The sequence below is a fragment of the Leucopleurus acutus genome (assembly GCF_964270905.1).
Source record: "Leucopleurus acutus genome assembly, chromosome: 16".
Classification (NCBI taxonomy): Eukaryota; Metazoa; Chordata; class Mammalia; order Artiodactyla; family Delphinidae; genus Leucopleurus; species Leucopleurus acutus.
Genome location: NC_139158.1, coordinates 50,361,852 through 50,369,287, shown reverse-complemented (window position 1 = coordinate 50,369,287; position 7,436 = coordinate 50,361,852). Strand labels below are relative to the sequence as shown.

The 7,436-nt window shown below is 43.2% G+C and overlaps 1 pseudogene across 1 annotated transcript; it reads left to right on the top strand.

Moving 5' to 3' along the window:
* Window positions 1-4,047: 4,047 nt before the first annotated feature.
* On the top strand, window positions 4,048-4,850 carry LOC309972685 (adenosine 5'-monophosphoramidase HINT2-like; annotated as a pseudogene). The gene is made up of 2 exons: window positions 4,048-4,135; window positions 4,390-4,850. The product of its transcript is annotated as an adenosine 5'-monophosphoramidase HINT2-like (transcript).
* Window positions 4,851-7,436: the final 2,586 nt, after the last annotated feature.

Here is a 7,436-nt window from a genome sequence, read left to right as displayed (position 1 = left end):
GTCCCAAGCTGGATCCTTCACCCAAAAAATAATTGTTATGATGGTCATTACTGGGGACACATGACGAAATGTGTATATGGACTGTAGATTAGATGAAAATTCTTAAATTCAATGTTAAATTTCTTGAATTTGATAGCTGTACTGTGATTACGTAAGAGACTCTATTCTTAGGAAATACACATTGATGTATTACAGAGTAAGACATCAAACATGCAGCATACAGTCACATGGTTCAGAGCTAATATATCTATATTTTTGCGTGGATACACACACACACACTCACACAGAAAGAAAGCAGGGCTGCATTAAGCAAACATGGCAAATAACTAAAAGTTGTTAAATTGGTGGAAAGGGGGGTTGAGCATTTGCAACTTTAAATTTGAAATCGTTTCAAAAAAAAAGTTTTAAAAATAGAGCCCACCTCTCCACCACACACACATACACATGTATCTGTTGCTGTAAAGGTTTTCTGGGAGAAGAATTTAGAATACAAACAGTTTGAATATTAGGAGAAAAGTGTGAGGATGAGCCATGGAAGCACCTTCTCATAAATATCGTTGGAAGTAGTCGTTCTACAATGACAGACTCCAGGAATTCTGTGTCCATCAGGGTAATCCCACTAAAGAAATTTCAGATGGCTGCAAAGCCCTGAGAGTCCAGGGTGTAGGGTGATGAAGCCCTGGTTGGAAGGTTGATTTATGGCTGGCTTAACCTGCTTGTTACCGGGAACTTGCAGAGCAGCGGTCTGGGTCAAGGCGGTGTGCCCTGCACTGTCCCTCTGGAGGGAAGGAGCACGTGCGCTATCCTTTAAGTGTTACATTCCCAGCGGTTGAGGTTAGCCAACCATCTTCTCTTAGTGCATCGGCATGGCATGTCTGCAGTGGCTCCGCAGACTCTTGTGAAGCACGTGGAAGGAAAGTTGGTTCTTCATGCAAGCTCTGGCATCCATACAGCACTCATCTGTGACTCACGAGATTTTAAGTGTGCAAGCTTGCTTTTCCGGTAGACTCCAGGCTGAGGCAATGCATCCATGTACACTGTTAACAGAGCCTTCTAGGAAGGGGGGTGGGGCGCTTGCTAACCAGCTCATTAGAGTGAGAGAAAATGATGCTGTTCTTCAACCAGTCTTAAGAAAAATCTCAGTGGGATCTCCCTTAACAAACACCTGTAATCTGGGGTTACACCAACACACACTTAACTCTTTACATAGACCTTTGTCGTGCTCTCATAAGCATCCTGTGGAGGTTACACAGGAAGAAAAATCAGCCTTTTATTACTTAATCACATCACTCAGTGTTAGAGGTTTTCATTATCTCATAAAATGCTTTCCAGGGGTAGGGAAAGGGGGTTTGGAAGAAAGTTTATTGACTTGCCTTGTTTCCAATTTCATTAGCTTTCAAACAAAAATACTGTGTCCTCTTTTTATTTGTTGATTTTAAAAAATACGGCTTTTGTGCATGATTGGTTCATTTTCAAGGCCATTTTGTTTTGTCCTAATATCAGTATGCTTTGAGAATTATTTTTCTTAAGTGTAAATGGCATAGAGGGCTATAAATCATCCACATGTATTTGACTATGACAGTAATTGTTTTTGAGTGTCGTAGATCAAAAACACAGCAGAGGATGGAGCCAGTGTGGATCCAGCAAGCTTTCAAAGGTATTTGCTTTAAAAGAAAAATGAAGTCCTAAGACTAAGCCTTCTAGTTTTCAAAGTACTGTGCAGAATTTCAACCTCATGATCTTTTATCAACTCTGAAGGGGGGACACGGTTGTTGTCTTTGCTTAGTAACAGTTTTAAAAGTTTCCATTTTTGTTTCCATGGATAGTGTTATGATTGTTTTTCTCACATGGTTTGAATTGTTTTACGGGGGGATCTCCATTCAAGCTGGGGTGCAGCTTTTTCATTTTGTACCTCAAAAAGAAGTCAAAGAACAAGAGAAAAGGATTTTATTTTGTTTTTTCCACAAAGACTAGACTAGTGACACACCTAGGCCCAGCATGAAACTTTCTAGCATGGAGTTCACTTTCCATCTGTATGACTTGTTTGGCAGAATAATATGGTCCCAAGGTTTCTTTTTTTTTTAAAATTAATTTATTTATTCATTTATTTAATTTTGGCTGCATTGGGTATTCGCTGCTGCACGCAGGTTTTCTCTAGTTGCTGAGAACGGAGGCTACTCTTGTGCTGTGCAGGCTTCTCATTGTGGTGGCTTCTCTTGTTGTGGAGCACAGCTCTAGGCGCACAGGCTTCAGTAGTTGTGGCACATGGGCTCAGTAGTTGTGGCTTGTGGGCTCTAGAGAGCAGGCTCAGTAGCTGTGGCGCATGGGCTTAGTTGCTCCGCGGCATGTGGGATCTTCCCGGACCAGGGCTCGAACCCGTGTCCCCTGCATTGGCAGGAGGATTCTTAACCACTGCACCACCACCAGGGAAGTCCTATATATTTTTTTAAGTTGGATAATTTCTAAATTTCTTTTATTCCTATCAGCCTGTTGTACCATGAGTGTCTCTCTCATGTGGCAGGAGCAAGTCTCAACCGAGAGAGTGAGAAATAGGCAGAAGGCTTTCTCTTTGCAGACCTTCCCATAGATTTCTTCTCATCACTGCTCATAGCAGGGACAGAAAAGGAGATAATTTTTCTCCTCTTTCTTGTTTCATGTTCTGGCAACTGGACAACTTTCCCTTGGGACCAAAAGCATTAAGGCTGACCCTGTGTTTCCTCAACGTGGCAGATTGACTTTGGTTAAAAGAATCCAGTGAAACTCCCCTGGGAACACCAGGGCCACTAACTCTCTTTCCAAAATGCTGATTTACCTACATGGTTCCTCCATACATGGTACTTTTTTCCACCAGTTCTTTTAATGGCACTGAGCTCTGGCTGTATGGTAAACTACGTCCAGCCATTTACTACATTAAAAAAGAAGCAGGTATTTATTCCATTCGGTGAGGTGCTGATTGGTTGTAAAACGTCCTTGTAAAATCTGTTCTTGCTGTTAACCTCATTTGTATGAAGAAAAAGTATTTGGGATTTGCCAAAATTGCTGAACGCGGGGCAGAGCAGTTGCTACGACAGCCTCATGTTTGTTGAATTATTAGAAAATCCTGAGCCTGCAAGAACCCCAGGAAGTCTTCTAGTGTGTCCCTCTGGCTCTGGGTGAATCAGCCACTCGACATGGTCATGCATGTTACTGGGGCTTTCCTGTCTCATATCCATGCATCTCCTGGGAGCGAGATTACAAGACTTCTCTTTGTAACCTAATATGATACGTATCAACTTAGGCACCAAGAATTCATCCTAAAAACTAAGCTGACATCTTTCTGGACTGACTTAAAGCCAATTTTTGGTTGTTTTCTCCTCAGAGATAGAGAACTTTGATCTAATAACACTCCATATATTACTTAGCCACCCTGAGGGGCCAATCTCGGTTCCTTTAACTGTTTCTCTCCTCTGCTCTTTTCCAAATCTATAACCACTTTAGTTTTTGTCTTCTTTAAATAATATATCTTTAGATGTCTGTGACTCATTTGTTTTAAGGTTTTTTTTTTTAATTGAAGTATAGTTAACTTACAATGTGTTAGTTTCAAGTGTACAGCAAAGTGATTCCGTTATACATACATACATACATATATATTCTTTTTCAGATTCTTTTCATTATAGGTTATTACAAGATTTTTTAACATGCAAAATTTTGTGCTGCTTCAGCTCACGTTTCCACTGTTTCCTTCTTAACCTACGTGCCAGCTGTGCCTCATTTCGTCAGGCCAAGAACATACACGTTATTCTATGGCGGCACAGCCCTGGTGACAGAGATGGCTGCGAATAATACATACAAAGAGAATAGAAAAAAGATCAGGCATATTAACCTGTGTTTCTCTGTCTAGAACACAGACTACAAAGTATATACTTAATAAGTGAATTCTGCATAAATAAAATTTCATTCCTATGTTATTTTCCTTGCTGCCTGTACCACCTTTATTATTAATTTAAAAAACTTTCTTATTAAGATATTTTGAAATTTAAAAGCGATCCCGGCGCGGCCGAGGAGAAGATGGCGGCGGCCATACTGCTGGCCGCCGGGCTCTGCGGGGCGCGCCGGGCAGAGGCGGTGGCGGCGCCGCGGGCGGCGCAGGTGAGAGGTGGCCGTGGGGCGATGGAGGGGTCCCGCGGCTCTGACGCCCTGCAAGGCGTGGGGCCGCGTTCCTCCCCGGCTCCCCACGGCGTGCGCAGCCCTGCCGGGAACGTTGCCCCTCCCGAGGCTCAGGCTCCAGGGCTGTGCGGTGAGGTCCGACTGGTGGTCGCGGCAACCTCTCTTAAAGCCTCGCCGCAGGAGAAACGAACCAGGACGACGGCCTGCACAGGCCCAGGCACCGAGGTCGACACAGGGTCCGAGGAGCTGCAGGTGTGACTGATGGGAATGAAGTGGCCAAGGCCCAGAAGGCAGCTCCTCGGGGAGCAGCTCCAACCATCTCCTCCTGGGTCCTAGATCGAAGCCTCCCAGCTGACGTTCTCTATGAGGACCAGCAGTGTCTCGTATTCCGTGATGTGGTCCCTCAGGCTCCTGTGCATTAGCCTAAGGTCATTCCTAAGAAGCCCATTCCTTGCATTAGCCAGGCTGAGGAAGAAGACCAGAAGCTTCTAGGACACCTTCTCCTTGTGGCCAAGAAGACAGCAAAGGCTGGGGGGCTGGGAGATGGCTACCGACTTGTGATCAACGATGGGCAGCTGGGTGCACAATCTGTGTATCACCTGCACATTCACGTACTTGGGGGCCGACAGCTGCAGTGGCCTCCAGGTTGAACCTACCAAATGATCGAGGACCTCAGACCTGGAAGCTTGGATGGGGTGGGGAAAAACGGCACCCTGTGATGCTAATAAACTTTCTCTCCCTCAATAAATAAATAAAAGCAAGCAAGCAAGCTATCTATCTCTTTTTTTTATAACCTTAGGATGATGGAATGTGTTACATTGGAGATTTTTACATTAATTAGACAACTTCCTTGGGGTAGAGAATTAGCAATTTGGTTGATCTCCCAATGACTGGTATTACCCAGGAGCTGTTGTGTTCCCCAGAGTAACACTGATAAAAAGAGACTACTCCCAGAATGCCATGGGCCTTTTCAGTTAAAACTAGGATGGGTGTAACTTCTTTACTTCCTGAAGCTATATCAGTTACAAATATGTGGAAACAGAGAAGATTAAGCTATTATGGAGAATTTTCTTCTGAATAATTCATATTATTTTTCCTGTGTAGAACTGTTCATTCTCCCCATCCCCTAGATATAAACTAAATATTGAAGGTTCATTACATTTCTTATGAATATCAGAATTCTGACCATGATGTTAGCTTTGGGAACAGGATGAGTTTTTAGTGTCCCAATAAACAGGATGTAATAAAAATTTTATAAAGAGCCAACTCTTTGCCATGTACTTTGAACATTATGTTTCACTAATAGTGTTTTTCTATTTTTCAACACTTGAGGGAAAGTAACTTACAATCTTAGCTTAATTATGCACGGTTCTGAAGTAAATCAAGATCATCCTTTCAAATCACGTGTTTTAGTAAAATTCGTCCTACTCTCAACACTCTCAATTTTTTTTTTTTTTTTTTTGCGGTACGTGGGCCTGTCAGTGTTGTGGCCTCTCCCGTTGCAGAGCACAGGCTCCGGACGCGCAGGCTCAGCGGCCATGGCTCACGGGCCCAGCTGCTCCGTGGCATGTGGGATCTTCCCGGACCAGGGCACGAACCCGTGTCCCCTGCATTGGCAGGCGGACTCCCAACCACTGTGCCACTAGGGAAGCCCAATACCCTCAATTTTAAATCAATGAAATTTTAGGTTTTCTTATCTTACTGATAAATGTCTTCCTTTCTGGAAGCTTTGCCGGTAAACTGGCTTTCTGCATGATTTGGTTTTCCCTTGTTGAATGCAGGGCCATCTTGCTCAGTAGGAAATGAGCTATATGAGGGCCAGTGGCCAAGGAGCTGATGTTGTTCAAGACTGTCTGGTTCAGGGAACCCCTGGACTATTTACATGTACTTGACCACTTGACTTGTTGATCTCCCCTGTTAAGTAACTCCTCTAGCACCCTGGGTATTTCTTCTCCTGTCATTTTCCTGGAAATGGCTTAAGGTTCTATGCTTTCTCATCTACATCAAATAATGGCTTGAACCTGGGCATAGAATAGATGGAATTCTATTTAAGTGCCCACCATTTTACCCTCATGTCTTCTCTTCCAAGAGATATGAGTCCCTGGCTTTTCATGGCAAAACATCCACAACCCTAATCTTCTCTTCCTTCCTCTCCACCTCCTTCACCCTTTTAAAACAGTCTTAGATAGATAGACAATTTTTTAGAGTACCATGCTATACAGTCTGAGTGCCTTAGTGGGGGAGGATTAAGAGGGACGATTTTAATTACTCAAGTATTTGTTGGGTGTCTACTGGATGCAAGCTACTGAGGTCAACTGAGGTCAATTTTTTGCATCTGTCACCTCTAAAATGGCAGCGGTAGAGGACAAGCTGAAGCAAAGGTGTTCTGACTTGGTGTACAGATGTTATTAGAGATGACTTCACAATGGCATAGAGCACTTGGGACATAGGCTATAGGAAACAGAGCAAACAAAGTTGTGTCCTTCAATGAAGAGTGACAACCATCCAAGAATGGGGGGACTCTTTCAAGACTTAATGAGGAAGAAGATAGAAGTGTCTATTGGCCAGGGCAGGTGTTTACCTGGTTGAACAGGCTTCTTAATATAGACAAAACCCAAACATTCAGGAAGACAGCGTACTGCTGCCGAGGTGATGGGACAGATGGGGCATAAGGAATCTTTTCATTTACATTGTCACAAATGCTAAATCCCTGGAAAAAGAAATAATAGCTAGTGCTCATGGGGTATTTACCATGTGGCAGGATTTATTTTCATCCTTTTATATACTATCTAATTTAAACTTCATAGTAACCCCTTAAAAGTAGGCACTATTCTTATTATTTTTCAGACAGGGAAACTGAGATACAAAAAGCATGAGTACCTTGCTTAAATCCACATAGCTCACAAAAGATGCAGCCAGGCATTCAGCTTCCATAGAGCCCTTAACCAGAAAGTGGGGCTGCTTGGGATCATGTTTCCTGTGCTACAACTTGGGAGAAAGAAACACAACATCTTTCTTTTTTAAACGTTAGTTTCCTAGAGAATTAGGGTGGTTTTATCTGCTTGAATATAGGTACCCAATCATATATGGGAGCGCATGGTTGTTTTTAATGTGTGTAGACATTTCCAGGGAATTAGCTTAGAAACTTTTCTGCCTATGAAGCTCTTGTAGGTGGTTTTGCTCTTCTAGAAAAACGTGTACTCTAAAGTTTGCAAAGCAGAGCCCTGGAGCTCCCCTGGGAGAGTGGAAAGAAGTTTCCTCTTAAGGTGATTGAGTGAAAGCCCCAGCAA